This window comes from Astatotilapia calliptera, chromosome 5 (genome assembly GCF_964374335.1).
Source record: "Astatotilapia calliptera chromosome 5, fAstCal68.1, whole genome shotgun sequence".
NCBI lineage: Eukaryota > Metazoa > Chordata > Actinopteri > Cichliformes > Cichlidae > Astatotilapia > Astatotilapia calliptera.
In genome coordinates, this window is record NC_137426.1 from 37,485,486 (window position 1) to 37,502,320 (window position 16,835).

At 39.4% G+C, this 16,835-nt stretch overlaps 1 protein-coding gene across 3 annotated transcripts in view; it reads left to right on the plus strand.

Moving 5' to 3' along the window:
• The window catches only part of LOC113023063 (calcium-dependent secretion activator 1), a 359,245-nt gene that overhangs the window by 14,686 nt on the left and 327,724 nt on the right, over positions 1 to 16,835 (plus strand). The gene's annotated exons all lie outside the window — the stretch shown is intronic.

Sequence of the window (16,835 nt, forward strand, 5' to 3'; positions counted from 1 at the left end):
ATATTTAACAAAGTGTATTTTTGGGAAGGATATTATCCATTTGGCCAATTGTGTTTTGTAGGTGTGGGTCTGTGTTAAGAGTTTAGAAAAAGTATCTGAAGTATGGGTAGGCGCTTGTTAGCGACTGTAAAAAACTGTAAGTCTAATATATATACCCTAGTAAGCTATAGTACTTTTTCCTTTGGGAAGGTACCATCTGTGCAGTCTGCAATTTTGTTGAAGAAAGATGTTGAATCTATTTAATATTTCTTGAAAAATAATTGATTTCTGTGCATTTTTTTTCCACACTGCATCAAATTAAGGTTGATTACGTCGATTACAGTTTTTTCTGAATGCTTAAACCCTAACCCTTAAATAATTTCCCCCAGGGATCAATAAAGTATTCTGATTCTGATTCTGATAACTGTGATTCCTGTAGCACAATCTCTAAAACTATTCAGACTTATAGCAAAACCACTCACTGAGTTTGCAAAACTAAAAGTGTTTTGTATTCATACCATCAGTGTGCAGTTGGCGCATTGTGTGCTTAGTAGATGATGGCTTGTGTGTACTGTTTGATACGGAAACACCATTTTTACGAAGGTGTGAAGAGTTAATCTAGCTGTGTTTGCTTTTGCAAGAGAACTACAATGTTTTGATTATTGGGTGACAGGTTTTCTTATTTGTGTGAAGAGTTTTGCAAAATTAGCCAATAGTTACAAAAAATGTGCTTAAGCAATCAGAAAAAACTGTAAGCATCATGAGGTGGAGCGTGAGGGGTGGTTCCCTATTTTTTATTTATTTATTTTTGTTGCTGGGAGTTGGAACCCTATTAGTTAGGTTGCTTAATATTTATGCTAAGTACTCTTTAAAATACCAGAATAGGGAGGATGGTGTAGGTTTAAGTTTATTAGATTGATCAGTGTTGCTGAACTATGAAATATTTTTTTTTGCATACAGGTATAACAGAATAGCTTTAGTGTAGTTGTTGTTTTAAACTTGAGTATGAACTTATACAAAATGCAGCAAGATATTTAAAAAACAGTTTTGTTGATTAAAAAACACTATATCGGATTCATATTGTATTGGCAGATATCCAAATTTATGATATCGGTATTGGACATAAAAAAGTGGTATCGTGCCATCTCTAGTCCTGCCCCAGAAGGTCTTCGAGTCATTCTAGAGAAATACAACCACATATTGTCATCGCTTTGCTTATTTGTCTTACAGTACTTTACTGTATATATTGTATCATCCACTGTACAACACTGTACTTCAATATAAGTAATCATGGTATGTTTCACAGAAACTACCACTTTGGCTGCAAAAAGAGCATTAGCACCCTGCAATACGCTGTACACTTGATATGGTTATATACCTGTAGAACAGTGCTATAAAAACCATCTGAGTAGAGTAGAAACTAGAGAGGTGAAGACAGACCTGCTTTCTAGTCGGAATGTTCTTATTACAGATGCCACTGTGAAGCGGCTTAGATGTGGGTGGACTCTCTGCCCAGCTTCCCTCATAGTCAGGCCATGGTTGATGACATGGTCCACCAAAGTTGCTCTTATATCATTAGAAATATGGGTCTGTGCATGGCCTCTTCGACCTCCTCCTCCTCTTGCTCTCCCTCCATCCATGCTTGCAAAGTTCTTGAATTGGCTAAACTGAGGGCTTTTTGTAGTTGGCTAATTGTTGTTCAGTTTTGCAAGTAAGTGCCTTCAGGTGTGTATTTGAGTGGTTGCAATTACCCGATGTGTTTTGTATTTTGGATACATGTGTTTTCCAAATGGCACCCTGAAATTTCATTTTGTGAACGAAGTGTCTTATGTATGAAATAGAGTGTAGTATGCAGGACCATGTGTGTTGCATAATTGCAACTAGGGTGCAAAGCAGCGCTTTTGTTTAAGGTATGGGTACATGTGTTTGAGGTATGGTGACGCAAGCTTCAAGTTGTGTTACTTTAGTCTAAGCATGGGTTTATAGTGTTCAAGCAACGGGCAAAAACTGTAATTATAAGTATACATAGCACATGTATACATCATACTATTTCATTTACAGAACTAAAATTAGTTTGTTGTGTACAGAGAATCTTTTAGCTTGACTCAATGGTTAGACCTCATGAATGCATCTTTGTGGATGAAGCTGTATTCAATCTAGCAAAAAGCAGAAGAAGAGGTTGCAACATGTGTTTTCAATTTTGACTGGTTGTGTGTTCATGATGAAAACAGTGTGTTAGTTGTGTTTAACTTCTGTGGCCTGTGTGCACCATTCTGGGTATATGTGCACCACATTGCTAAATGTGTTTTGTGTTTGAGAATGTGTTTAGAGTTTTGGTAAATGAGAGATTCAGAGTTGCAAATGGTGTCCTAACCAGATGAATAGTGTTTAAGATTTTGGCATCTGTGGGATTGATTTGATGAAAGAGTTTTTATAGTTGGCAGTTTAGTTTTTACAATGGGATTTAGTGTTTTAGCAATTCAGAAAAAACTGTAAAAGAGAAAAAGTAAAAAACAAAAAAAGTATTTCTATATAACTGGATTAAAAGGGATTATGACAACAAAGGATGTTCATCTAATAATGACCTGATGAGAAATTTAAATTAAGTGAGATTGCAACTGAATGAAACATTAAGTGTGGTATGGTCATGATTGAATGTTCATACATAATGGAGTTATGTTAAGTACAAAATAGAAAAGAAGAAAATGTAATTACATGATTTAATAACAAAGTTTAAACTTTAAAAGCCCTTACTTGGAAAAGTGAGATAAAGAAAGGATGATAAGGGGTGGCTGGACATTGGTTAATTAGATGTTAACACGGTGACTGGATGTCATAGTGGGTGAGGCCAGATGTCATCTTAAACCATGTGGCAACCAGAAAGAGAGGGGGGAGAAAGGGTGACAAGTTAGATGAAGAAGAGATATGTAGTCCTTGCTTTTGTCTCCTGTGAGATGAGCAGAGAGAATTAGAATATTGAACCTAAGTATCCTAACCTAACCCAAGACCATGACAGAGCAACCCCCTGAAGGGACATTGCACCGGCAACACCGGCCCTGGGAACAGGAGCACAGAGAGGCAGAGAAGAAGGCTCAGAAAAATCACCTCACAGAACAGTGGCGCTGAGACTGGAGTGTACGTGTGTGTGTGTGTGTGTGTGTGTGTGTGTGTGTGTGTGTGTGTGTGTGTGTGTGTGTGAGGCAAACCTGAGTATTCCCACTTGAAGCTGTGGAAGCTTGGCTGCTGGCCGAGCTCAGAGCTAGATGCGTCCTGCGAAATATGCGCTCGTGGATGTGAATTTGTAGAATACTTGGGGAGACAAATGGATTTATTCTTTGAGATCAAGAAATGACAAACAACAGCAGGTCCTAGGTGGGAAACCTTTAGAGGAAGGTCTAGAAGAAAATAGAAATGGAAATGGAAGTAGTGGTGGAAATGGAAAATCAAGATTTCCTCATATACTCAGACAGGCAAGTACAAACTTAACAATAAATGTTTCTATAAATATCTTCAACTTAGAAACTTGGTATGTAATGATAGTGGTATATAATTTTATTGTAGTGCACTGGCAAGTTTGAGTAATTGGGTGCTAAGCATTAAATTTTACCTGTAATACTAGCATGGTATATGCAGAATGATGAATGATGATTTCACATGCTAAAAAAGAAGAAACAAAACAGAAGCAAAACCTCCATTAGCAAAAGATTTGCCTTCTTATCTTTGGCTCTGTGGTAAAGAGTCATCTTTAAAATTCTTCTCCTCACATACAACGTCTTAAGTAATAGACCCCATCTTAAAGACTTCATAATACTGTACAGTATCTGTCTCTGATCCACAGCGTGCCTTTTGTCCCTCACCCCAGTAGATCCAGTAGTTTTCTATGTTTTACTGTAGAGTATTTATCTTACAATATAAAACACCCGTCGTTGTGATTTGACTCTATATAAATAAAATTTATTTGAATTGAACATTCCTAACTGAAATTTATTTTCTTGGGTTACCATGGTTACATATCACTGTTACCATGATTTTACATCCTTGGACAGTGACACAAGCAGAGAACTTTGGTCTCTGATTTCATTGCATGTCTGTCAGTCATTGACCCGCATTGAACTCAGACTGCCTTAAATGTTGAGAATGGCATGATCTCCTTATTGAAGCATTGTGTTTAACGACAACTCATAGAAGTAACAGACACACCAATGGTAGTTTAAAAGTTATTTTTCTATTTCCACATGGCATCACAGTTTATACTTATTAAAGCAAATGAAGGGTGTTCAAATCTGTAGTTGCCACATTGATGCTAATATGTTATATTTGTAAAATAATATTTCAGTTTCAGTAATGATGACTGAGCACTGTCACATAAAAGTTCTCATTTGCCATTATCATTACCTCCACCAAGCCCTTCCTATTACATGGCCAAAACCAAGAAGACTCAGGAGCTGGAGAGGAAAAGTCAATGTGAGTAACTTTTGATTTATTCATGATGAAGAAAAAAGAAAATTCATTCTGATTTTAGCCTTCATCATCAGTGCAAAGGAAGGACATTTAAAAACACATCAGCATGTCAGAACAGACAATGTGTAGTCAGAGAATGAAGATTTGACATTGTTTATTTCAAACTCTGGAGCTCAAACACCTTCTCAGACACATTAACCAGTCAGCTGGGTAGTGGGTGGCACTGCACCATGCTTGAGATGCTGTGGGCTGAAACAAGATAAAGCTTGATAAAGCTGTTCCTCATTGAAAATTCTTATTTATTGTTCAAATCTGCCCTATGAAGTCTTTGAAGACCAGAATATGGCAATTTGCAAACATTTGCTGTAGAGGAAGCTCTATTATTGTAGGTTACCAAAATATTCTGATAGAACCAGAAGTTATATGCAGAAGTCTTTAGCCACCCCTCTTCTTTAATATTTTGCTAGTAAAATGGGAAATAGGTGCAGAGATTTATTGAAATGTGTGCTAACAGAATTATGCAAACTCTTCGCCTTATATATTGTGTTTCAGTTCATGAAAAGCTTGAAATTAAATAGTTGATATGGCTACTTCTCTGTGTTCATATTAGGGCTGAACGATATATCGCATTTGCGATAATATCGCGACATGATCAAGTGCAATTTCCTAACCGCAAAGGCTGCGATTATACTCTGGACATGTCCAAATTCATGGGCTGCATCCTCCTGAGGCCGCATTTGTAGACCGATTACGTCACAGCGACGCGCCGAAGGCTGTCCAAATTACTACCATATCCCAGAATTCATAGCGCGGCCCAGCCAAACTCCAGTTTCCAGCAATGGCGGCCGCTACTAAGTTTTAAAATTACTCATACTAATCTTTCTGGGTCACAAAATAAACTTTTAACATATTTTCAGGCGAGAAAGTAGTTGTGTAAACATCAAATATCTGCTCGGTTTATCAAGATATCCCATATTTGCAAAAGTGCTTCGACGTTTTCAGAGGCGTCTGCTACCCACCAGCTCGACAGCTAGCCGGGAGCTCGAGGGTTACTGATGCGGCCGAGAACGGCACAACTCCCGGCACATCATTTTCAGATCACCGCGGAGTTTCGCTGCTCGGGTTAAACGTAATATATAAGTCACTTAGACAACCTAAAAATGTTATTGTTGGGCTTTTTTCAGTGTTTTGTTTGTTCGTGAGTAAATCGGTTTGGCTGAGATTAAAGTTATTAGATTAGATGAAATAAAACTTTATTAATCCCCCGGGTGGGTTCCTCCTTGGTTTTCACACAGCTGACTAAACGTCAAACAGAAAACTTATTAAACAGAAGTATGAGACAGTCGAGAATTTACACCAGTGTCTGGTTATATTTTAGATAGCAAGAAGCAGACGGCCGAGTTTATTAAACTCCACCGAGACAGCGGTGACGCTAATCAGAAGGCTAGACCGTCCAATTTCACGCCTTTAAACTTTAAAGGCGTGTTTGTGTGTGTGTTTATACAATTGCTATTATGTTTGCACTTTATGTGTAATGTTACTGACTGCAGAGATCAGTAAGATGTGTGTATTTTTTATTTATTAGTTTTATTTATTTAATATTATTTTTTAATTGAATGACTGTCTAGTAGTTCACAGATGTTGAAAAACTGAGTGTGGTAAAGCCACTGATTTTTTTTATGTATATTTCTGCAATCTGCACATTGTACTGACTTTCATTTTAATGTTTACACCAGGGTTCCTTGTCAGCACTTTATGCTCAGATGTTTGTAAGCTAAAAATAAACTATTGTGTATGTTCAAATATACTGTTGTGATTGAAGAAGTTAAATAAAAATGTCAGTCATCAATTCATGCATCACCTCATGTCATCATAACAGAGGTCTGTCTTCCAGGAAAGAACAGTTTAAAATTAATGTAATATAGTATTGGCCATACTATATGATGTATTGCTTGTCTTTGTTTAATAATACAGAAGACAAAGACCTTAAAAAATAATCGCATATCGCATCGCAATCGCAATATTGGGGCAAAAAATCGCAGTTAGATTATTTTCCATAATCGTTCAGCCCTAGTTCATATAGCTTTATATATCAAATATTGTTTAAATGACACTGTCAAACATGTGGGTTGAGAGAGCTTTTGTTCACCTTGTTGCACGCATTTGTTACCTTTACCTTTACCTCTATATACCTTTATTAGTCCCATAGGGGAAATTTCATAAGGCTGCCAACCTATTGCACACAATGGCGGCGCCATCTTACCCTCCGACCATACATACATTACACAAAACATCACATGGGGAAGACAGGTCAGAGAGGTATAACAATGGAAAATGCACCACATGAGGAAAGATAAGGAACCCCCTTCCCCCAGACTGAGCTCCAACAGGGAGATCTGTTTGAGAACAGAAAAAAAACCACCTCTGCACATAGCACATGAAAAAACTCTTAATACACCAAAAAAACTTTGATTGAGGGATGGGATTCCGGCCCAGCAGCTACATGTCATATGCTTTGTTTACTCCAGGGATCAGCTGATTGCCCTGATGCTGCCCAGGAGGAGGTATAGCGCTAGCCTGGAGTCAGAAGGCATATCAGCCTGATGTGTTTCACTGATTCAGTGAATCACAAGGATATTCCCAATGACAATCCATCTGTTGAAAGCTTCCACACTATTCAGGCCAACAGGGACAGCTCTGCAAGCAGGAAGCAGAAGGGGTGGGGGAAGCTTGCATTTTCTTGTCAACAACCCTACTCATAGTCTAAGGAGCTTGGAAAGAAAGCAAATGGACTTCTGTAAGTTTACGTGTCGCCTCTCAACTGAGAAGATGACACTTCAGTTCTAAGACCAAATGGTGGAGAGTCCCTGTTTGTTTATGTAATTACTGTAAAAAAAAAACCTATTGTTTATATTCACAACCCTAGGGGGAGTTGTTAATTAAGAGGATCGTTGACTCACTATTGATCGTGTGCTTCAGCAGAGGTTTCGGGTGAAACAATTGTGAGACCTTGCTTCACCCGATCATGTGACCTATCAGGATCAAGTGACACAAGATTTGAATCAGCATTAAGGTGCCTCGGGAGGAATCTCAAAACTAGATTGAACATGGCAGACAGTTGGTGTCGTAAGCCACCCCCTCTGTTCAAAGATGGTTGTTCACAGTGGATATAGATGGCTTCTTTCACTCCTCTTTCAAACCATCTGTCATCTCTGTCCCAAATGTGAACATTGGCATCCTTGAAAGAGTCACCTTTATCCTTTTTGTGCAGATGTATAGTTGAGTCTTGTCCTGTGGAGGTGGCTCCTCTGTGTTGTGCCATGTGTTTATAAAGTGGCTGTTTGGTTTCTCCAATGTAGAAGTCGGAGGATTCACTATGTTATTTTACTTGTGTTTGGGAGCTTTGTCCTAGGGATGAAGCCAGTTTTGTCTGAGGTTGTGGCTGGACCTGACGAACAGTGGGATGGCTTGGAGAAAATTCTCCTGAATTTCCCTGAGTTTCAAACCTGCCTATAATATAATCCTTCCAGAAAGGGAAAAGAAAAATGAAGATTAGTTTTCACAAATAATCCTAACATTATGAATCGGTTATCAAAATGTGTATCTATACACATACACATTTTAAAGGTCATTTCACACTTCTCTAATTACTTTAAATTTCTGCAAATGGTTGACCAGCCAAACTCCTACTCTTGCCAGCTCACATCCTCAAAAGAGCTGCAGCTGCATTTGAGAGTTGGGTTCCTCTTTACCGACAAGACAAATGGCTGCCACAGAGGTTTGACCCTCTGTGGTTTACACCAAATGTTTGGTGGTTTGCGCCTGCCAAATCTGCCAGTGGCCCTTGGTTAATCCAGCACCATGAAAAACTGACCAGTGCCCAATCGGTCCAGGAGCTTGTCAACCCAGGTCATAGGATAAGCGTCATACTGTGACACCACATTCACTTCACACAGAACTGTATAGACCAATCTTTCTTCACCACAAGAGCTATAGGGCTACACCAGGCACTTTGTGACTTTTCTATCACAACCATCACCAGGATAGCAGCCAATTTCTTCTTAACAATTTCATGCTCAGGCAATTAAAAGAGGCATGTATACCCTGTGATACACCATGATCTCCAGGGCTGTGCATGCCCACCCTGAAGTTTTATCATATCCCATATGACCAGCCATCGGGTTATAACGAGCATGAAAAATAATTTCCTGAAAGCTGCACCAACAACTGGGTGTGCTCTTCCTATGTGTGAATATTATGCCTCTCTTGATATAATCTGTCCCTAATTATTACAAAATGTGGAAATGCCACCATTTGACCATCAATTTGCATCACCTGATCAAATGTTGACCGTAGAGTATCGTCACAAAACAGCACTAGTTTAAAACTCTTCAGTGGAGCCTCCTGTGAAGACACCTCTAGTCAAAACACCTCTACACACTGCCCTGTTAGCCTACTGTAAACATGGGCTAATCTCTTCACAGAATTAAGGGGTGTGTCTGGCTGGGCTGATAATGCGGAACCTTCTGCGTGATTGCAGAAGTTGAAACAGTTCGTTACTGAGATGGGACAGGTCCTTTAATATCTGAACTGCTCTGGACCAACACTTCCTGGTGTAAATGTCCTGTAGCACCATTCTGCCGCATGGATCACTCTCTGAAGAGCTTTTTGGTCCTAAACACAGCTATTCCCATACCAGGATGTGATATTCTGTGTGAGGATGCTCTCCACAGCCCTGAAGAGAACGTCCCTGGAGAGACCCTGAACTTCCTCAATTGTCGGAGATGGTACAGGCTCTTCCTAGCATTTTTGGACTAGGCAGACTATATCAGGTCTGATGAGATGTGGACACCAAGATACTTGAAAGACGGCACCCTCTCCAATGGAGGCCCGTTGATGATAAAGGGCCTGTAGTCTCACTGCCAACGCACGATCTGATATCGTCGTGTTGGTGTTGTTCCCAGATCATCATACTAAGTCAATAGCGGTTTGGTCTTCAGGGTTTCTACTCCACTGCCTACTCCACTTTCATACGGGTCCACATTTCTGATGCACGCTATTTTTTGCAAGTACCATCTCTTTGCATCTGGACACAACCTACACCGTTTACACCGTCCTTTTCATTTTGAGCTACAGTGTGTTTGTTTTGATTCGTGGCTTGTCAATATGGTGCTCCCACAATGCATTGCGGCGTTACGTCAACTCCAAAGCCCGTTGCGTGCAGGAAAATATGCGCATGCGCATTGCCATGGTGAATTTAAAAATAAAGATAAAATGAAAAGTAATTAATAAAAAGTAAATATTTAAACATTCCCACAAATGTGCAATGAACGTGCAAAAATTCTGTTTAGTAGTTGTTGCTGTTTCTTTCTTTCTTTCTTTCTTTTTTTGAAAAATAACGACGTCGCCGAGGCGCAAATTACTACGTGAAAAATGGCGCCATCTTGTGTCCCCTTTCTGTCACTATAATTCATTCAAGGCTTTGTGGGAAATGCTTCACCTGTAAAAGTTTCAGTCACCGGCGACATTTTTTCATCAGCAGAACGTTGACGTCATCAGAATGAACCAAATTCGATGACGTCACAAAAGTCAGATCAAAGCTCAACCAATCAAAGTCTTGACTTTAATCTCTGAAAATCCTCAAATAGCCGTAAGTTCGCAGTGTTCCTCACAGCAATCAGTTGCGATTAGTTCACATTTGCTCCCTGTTTTTAAACAATTTGCTAAAGAGATTTAAACTCTTTTTCAAGGACATTTTAAAAGTTTTATACCAATCAGCTAACGTTTGACAGCTGTACCGACCAGTTTCCTCCAGTCTATTAAAGCAGACTGTTTTCAAAAAATGGATAGAGGAGACGGCTCACAAAACCATGACGATGGTGAACAAAACCATGTTGGTGTAGGACTAGCAGTCAATGAGCTGGTTTTGGCACTGCTGCAACAGGGAAATCTTAGAGCAGTTCACAGGATGTTCCCCTGGATTGAAATCAATCAGTTCCGTGGTTTAGTTGATAATCAACTGCCACAACAAGAGGAGGCAGTTGATGTTCCGGTAGGAGGCATCGAAATAAATCCTCCCTAGGAAATAGCAGGACCCTGGGAAAATTATAGAGCAGAGATGGGAGTAGGCGATCGCATTGAAAGAAATCTACCCCAACAAATAGAACGACCCTTGGTCAACAATGGAGCAGAGATGGGAGTAGGAGATAACATAGAAAGAAATCCACCCCAATAAATAGAACGACCATTGGTCATTAATGGAGCAGAGATGGGAGCAGGAGATTACACAGAAAGAAATCCACCTCTAGAAATAGAACGACCCTTGTGCAATAATGGAGCAGAAGAAGATCCAATTATTGACGAAATGAGGTGGTGGGAAGATGAGGGATCTGAGAGCGACACTGAAAGTGTTCCTGATAGTGACACAGATGACAGTGATGACAATGGAGACAATGGCCAGGATGCTCCTGTGCTATTGCCCCCCAACCCAGTACCAGGCGGTTCGAGGAGGAGACCAAGGGAGGAGGAGGATGAAGAAGAAGAAGATGGGAGAGCTAGAAAAATGTCTAAACACTGAATTTTGAGCTGAGCTGGACAGTCAGTGTTGCACCCATCTTCCAAAGCTACATGTGTCCTACATTGCGTTTCTTTCTGCAGAGGAGCTTGCTTCCAATAAAAGCAGCAGGAACAAACACAGGAAACAAAAGGAAAAAGTGAAAAACTGCAAAAGAGATTTTTGAAACTAAGTAAAACGTACAGCTCTGCGACCACTTCCAACATAAATGAAGACAGAAAACTAAACAGCAGTGACGTTTGCAGGGTTACTGAAGTTGGACTACCTGGTATATAATGTTGTGCTTTGTGATTGCTAGCGACACAGCTATGTTAGCATAACATTAGCACAGTGAAGCTGGAGGATGAACGCCAACTTTGTTTACACTTGATAAAAGTTAACATGAGGGATTCTGGTGGGCAAGGACAAATGCAATCGCATAGCAGGATGCTATACACGGGCCAAACTTCAGTCAGGAGAACAACTGAGATTATTCATCCACAATACAAGGTTAGTTATTATTAACTATTATTAATATACTGCAACAACATGGGAACAGAGCAGCTGCGAGAGAATTCAACATTAATGAATCAATGTTACGGAAGTGGAGGAAGTGCAGTTTTTGGCTTTCCCCATATTTCAAAAGTGCTTCATCTCTTTGCTATGACTGTCGCCAGGCATAATTTGCAGATGATTAATGGTTGTAGCCGCTGCGAGGCTTTCGACCAAAACAGGCGCAGCTTGATGACATCATCAACATGCGCTATCGCGAAAGAGCGGTATAATCAAAATCTCTATCGTTGGCCAAATTTATATCGTTTCTATCGTATATCGTTTCTATCGCCCACCCCTACATTGGAGGCAACCACACAGGGAACCACGGGGAGGTGAATAAGATAGAAAACAGGGTGACAAGGGGAACACAGGGCAATAAATTCACTAGAAACTAACAGGACACTGATGAAACCAATACGGACTGGTCAGACGGTCACCAAAGAGATGTTAAAGATAGTTGTTTTTAATTATGTTTGTGTCTCAAGTCAGTGAAAATTATTATATTATTCTTAAAGTAGACCAACATTTATCAGTAGTATTAGTCAAGTGCTATAAGTGTCTGAACAAAATGTAGTTTAAAAAGGAATACATGTTCAAAAATACATGTGTGAATCTTGGATTCAAGTTGAAACTTGTTGAAACTTAAACTACAAACCAGGCTGATCATGACTCTAGAAAGCAAAACTTTAACAGATTAGTAGCATTAATTTTAACTCCAGACTCCCTGACATCATAAAGAGTGAGTTTATTGGCACCGAATGGGAGAACACAGTAACGTTTGGCCTTAGATGTCTATTGGCAACAAGAAAGAAGATGAGCGCAGTTTAACTTTTGACTAAATGCCTTGCCAGCTGCTGAACGGGTGCCAGCAGTGAGTGGGTGGTATGTTCTGAAGCTGTTTGAATACAGGATCGATACACTACCATCAATTCCAATGTCAGTGATGTCAGAAGAGCTCTTGGATTAGGGTTGCCCTTTACTTCCTCTTCACTCAATAAGGTTTTTTCAGTTTTTCTTTATTTCAAATTTCAAATTCATAGAAGAACAATTCAATTTGGTTTTATTTATTTAGTACCAAATCACAACAGTCGCTGCACTTTATATTGTAATGTAAAGATCCTATAACACTAGACAGAAAAATTGGAGGTGAGGGGAGGGAGCCATGACAAAAGATACACTGTGGAAGAGAGCCAGAGTTTAATAATAATAATAATAATAATAATAATAATAATACATTTTATTTAAATAGCGATTTTAAACAAATGAGTTTTAAGGGTGGACTTAAAAAGAGAGAATGAGCTAATATTTCTGAGGTCCGGGGGTAGGGAATTCCAAAGTCGAGGGGCAGAGCAACTAAAGGCCCTCCCTCCCATTGTGATCAGACGAGCAGAGGGAACAGAGAGAGAAAGAGAAGATGAAGATCTGAGGCAGCGGGATGGGAGCTTCATCTGTAATAAGTCAGAGAGGTATGGTGGAGAGAGAGCGTGAATAGCCTTGAATGTATACAGAATTATTTTAAAATGGATGCGAAATTTGACCGGGAGCCAGTGAAGTTGCTTCAGGATTGGGGAGATGTGGTGGGTAGAAGAAGTCCTAGTAATAATATGGGCAGCAGAGTTCTGGACACGTTGGAGCTTGTTGATAGATTTTTGTGTGAGGCCAAATAATAATGAGTTGCAGTAGTCAATTCTAGAGATAACAAGATTATGGATGAGAATGGCAGTGGCGTAAGGTGTGAGGAAGGGGCGGAGGCGATTAATGTTACGGAGTTGGAAATATGCTGCACGTGTAATATTATTGATATGCGAGTTAAAGGATAATGTGCTATCGAGAATGACACCCAAGCTTTTCACAGAAGGAGAGATAGGGACCAGCGAGTTATTGATGGTGAGAGAGAAATTGTTAATTCTGGATAGCAGTCGTTTGGTGCCAACCAGAAGAAGTTCCGATTTATTGCTGTTGAGTTTAAGAAAGTTGGAGGAGAACCAAGAATTGAGTTCAGCTAGACAGAGGATAAGGGAGGGTGGAGGAAGAGTAGAGTCAGGTTTGGTAGAGAGATAGAGCTGGGTGTCATCGGCGTAGCAGTGGAACTGAATATTATATTTACGAAAAATATATCCGAGTGGAAGAAGGTAGATGATGAAGAGAAGGGGCCCGAGGACAGATCCCTGGGGCACGCCAGTGGATAAAGGAGAAAGTTGAGAAGTGAAGGATTTTAATTGAATGAACTGAGTGCGATCAGATAGATATGATTTAAACCAGGCTAGTGGAGTGTGAGAGAGACCAATAGAAGCTAATCTGCTAAGGAGAATGGGATGAGAGATGGTGTCAAGAAGAATAAGGATGGAGAGGAGACCAGAATCAGCTGCTATAAGAAGGTCGTTTGTTATTTTTATAAGAGCAGTTTCAGTGCTATGTAAAGGACGAAAGCCGGACTGGAACTGTTCGTAAAGGTTATTATCAGTTAGGTGAAGATGGACTTGTGAAGCAACTATTTTTTCAAGGATTTTTGAGAGAAATGGTAGATTGGAGATAGGACGAAAGTTATTAAAGTTGTTGGGATCTAGACCAGTTTTTTTCAGGATTGGGGTAATAGCAGCAACTTAGAAGGAAGCAGGAACAGTTCCAGTGGTGAGTGAAGAGTGAATAATAGCAGATATGAGGGGAAGGAGAGGGAGTAAGCAGGCTTTAACGAGGACAGTGGGGATAGGATCGAGCTGGCAGGTAGAAGGCTTTGATTTATGGATGAGATCAGCAATATCAGCTAAGGATGGAAGTTGAAAAACAGAGAGGAAGTGAGAAGGGGGGGGGGAGTTAGGACAGAAAGGCTACATTGAGCATTAGGGTCCAGGTCTAAGTGTATTTTATGAATTTTATCAATAAAGAATAAAGTTTAAGAGGTTACTGTACATAATGATATGTCTGTGGGATGGTTATGATTTTTTTTCTCTAATGGATAAAATTGTATTTATATAGAAATTCATTAAGTCATTACTAGTTATGGTTATAGGAGTTGTTTATCTCTGACTCTTTCTTAAACTGGCTACTGTGCTGAAAAGAAACCTGAAGTTCTTTGTTGTTGTTGTTTTTACTTTGTTCCTCAGATGAAGATCCTCTAAATTTGTGAGACACCATGTTCTCCCATTATTTTCTGTTTTAAGATGCACATTTGTGAGTTATATCAGGTAGTCAAGCATTTCTGGTTTGAGACTTAGCACTTTTTCTACTACGAGTTCTGAAATACGAGCACTCAGTCCTTTATACAGCAAGTCTCATCCACCCATTCATAATAGCATTAACAGAAGCAGCCAGTGATTGAACTTTCTGATCATTAGATGACCTGCCTCCTGAGCCAGATCTACTGTCATGAAATTTATTCCCCACTGCTGTCTAATCCATTGCCTTACATTTAAATGTTGTTAAGGAATGATCAGACAAAACAGGGGTTTCAAAGAGTACCATTAAAAATTTGTTTCTATATCACATGTCAGAACAAGATCCAGAGAGTGATTAAAATGGGGTTGGACTCATTTACATTAGAGAGAAGTCAAGTAGTGATGGGATTTCCGGCTCTTTTTAGAGAACCGGCTCTTTCTGCTCGGCTCACTAAAAAGAGCCGGCTCTTTCGGCTCCGAACCGGCTCTTCAGGTTGTTTTGTTGCTTTAATTAATTTATTATTAACAGTAATATAAAATTATGCACAAAAGGAATTAGTAATGTAAAAAAAAGTGGTTTGATTTGTATATGTTTATATATAAATATATGCGGTGGCCCCTAGAGACAAAGCACGTACAAACTCCAAAACACATTTCTAGCATGAACTGAACTTCCAAAACAGAGCTACTAGATCACTTAAATTACACAATTGAAAGCATATGAAAGCATATGTGTATTGTTTGTGTATTTATACACAAGCATTAATATATAGTCAAATAATTAAAAAATGTTCATTTACCTGTTACTACCACACACCAAATCCGGTTGTTGGTACTTGCTGGCTTGTGTAGCCACTAAGTAACAAAAGCTCAACACTGCCCCTAACACCCTGGAGCACTTCTGTTGTGTTTTGTACATGTTTTGAGTTTTTATGTGCTTCGGAGTTTGTACGTGTTTTTACGTGTTTTGGAGTTTTTACATGTTTTGGAGTTTGTATGTGTTTTTTCGTGTTTTGGAGTTTTTACGTGCTTCAGAGTTTGTATGTGTTTTTACGTGTTTTGGAGTTTTTACGTGTTTTGGAGTTTTTACATGCTTCAGATTTTGTATGTGCTTTGTCTCTAGGGGCCACCGTAAATATACTTTTATTCACTCCACATAAAATGTAATAAATAAATCATATAATACAAAAATCAACTATTCACATTTCAACTTTTAACTATTTAAATTTTCAGCTTTTTCCTTTTACAAATTTAAAGGGAAACAACACAAAACACTGCAAACCAAAACCAAATTAAATATAAATTAAAATATGAAAACAAAAAGAAGATGCACATTCTCTGTCATATGGACCTGCATGAATAAACTTTCTGAATCCTTTATCATCCCCAACTGAAAATAGTTGTGGATGATTACTATACCTTTCTAATGTGACGTTGTTGTCCCTGGCACTCTTTCTCTCTCCCTTCCGCTCTGTTCCTGTGCTACCGAGTGTAACTACCGCCTCTCCCCCCTCTGCCCAGCGTAAAGCACAAGGCTCGCATGCTGAGTGAAGCGAAAAAAAGTGCGAGAGAGAGAGAGTGAGAGAAAGGAAAAAAAAAACCCCCCACGGCTCACGATAAGGAGCCGGCTCGCGTCGTTCACGTCAAAGAAGAGCCATAAGCTCCAAGAGCCATTTCGTTTGCGACCGACCCATCACTAAAGTCAAGTAAAACTAATAAAAGATTAAATGCAGTCTTGAGGTTGTTGTTTTTAGTGCCTCCATGAATGTTAGAATCATCCACTGGAGGAGTTTTATCTGCACTCAGAAAAATTATGGTTCTTAAATGGTTCTTCAGATGTCTTCATGGTTCTTTAAAGAACCATCATACGTCAAAGAACCTTTTTATTTTGTGGATGGTTCTTCAGCTATTACAAATGGTTCTTTAAAGAACAAAAGGTTCTTCATCCTTAGCAATCTAAGTTTGATGGTGTAAATGGCATAAATAATATTCACTTTAATGAGGGTTTAAATTATACTGTGTGTTTTGTTTGTGTGCGGGGGGGGGGGGGGGGGGACAGATGGTGGGATACTGAATATTCAAATTAAAGTTAGAAACACTTGCTTAAAAATATTCTGGTGGCAGGGGTGGGG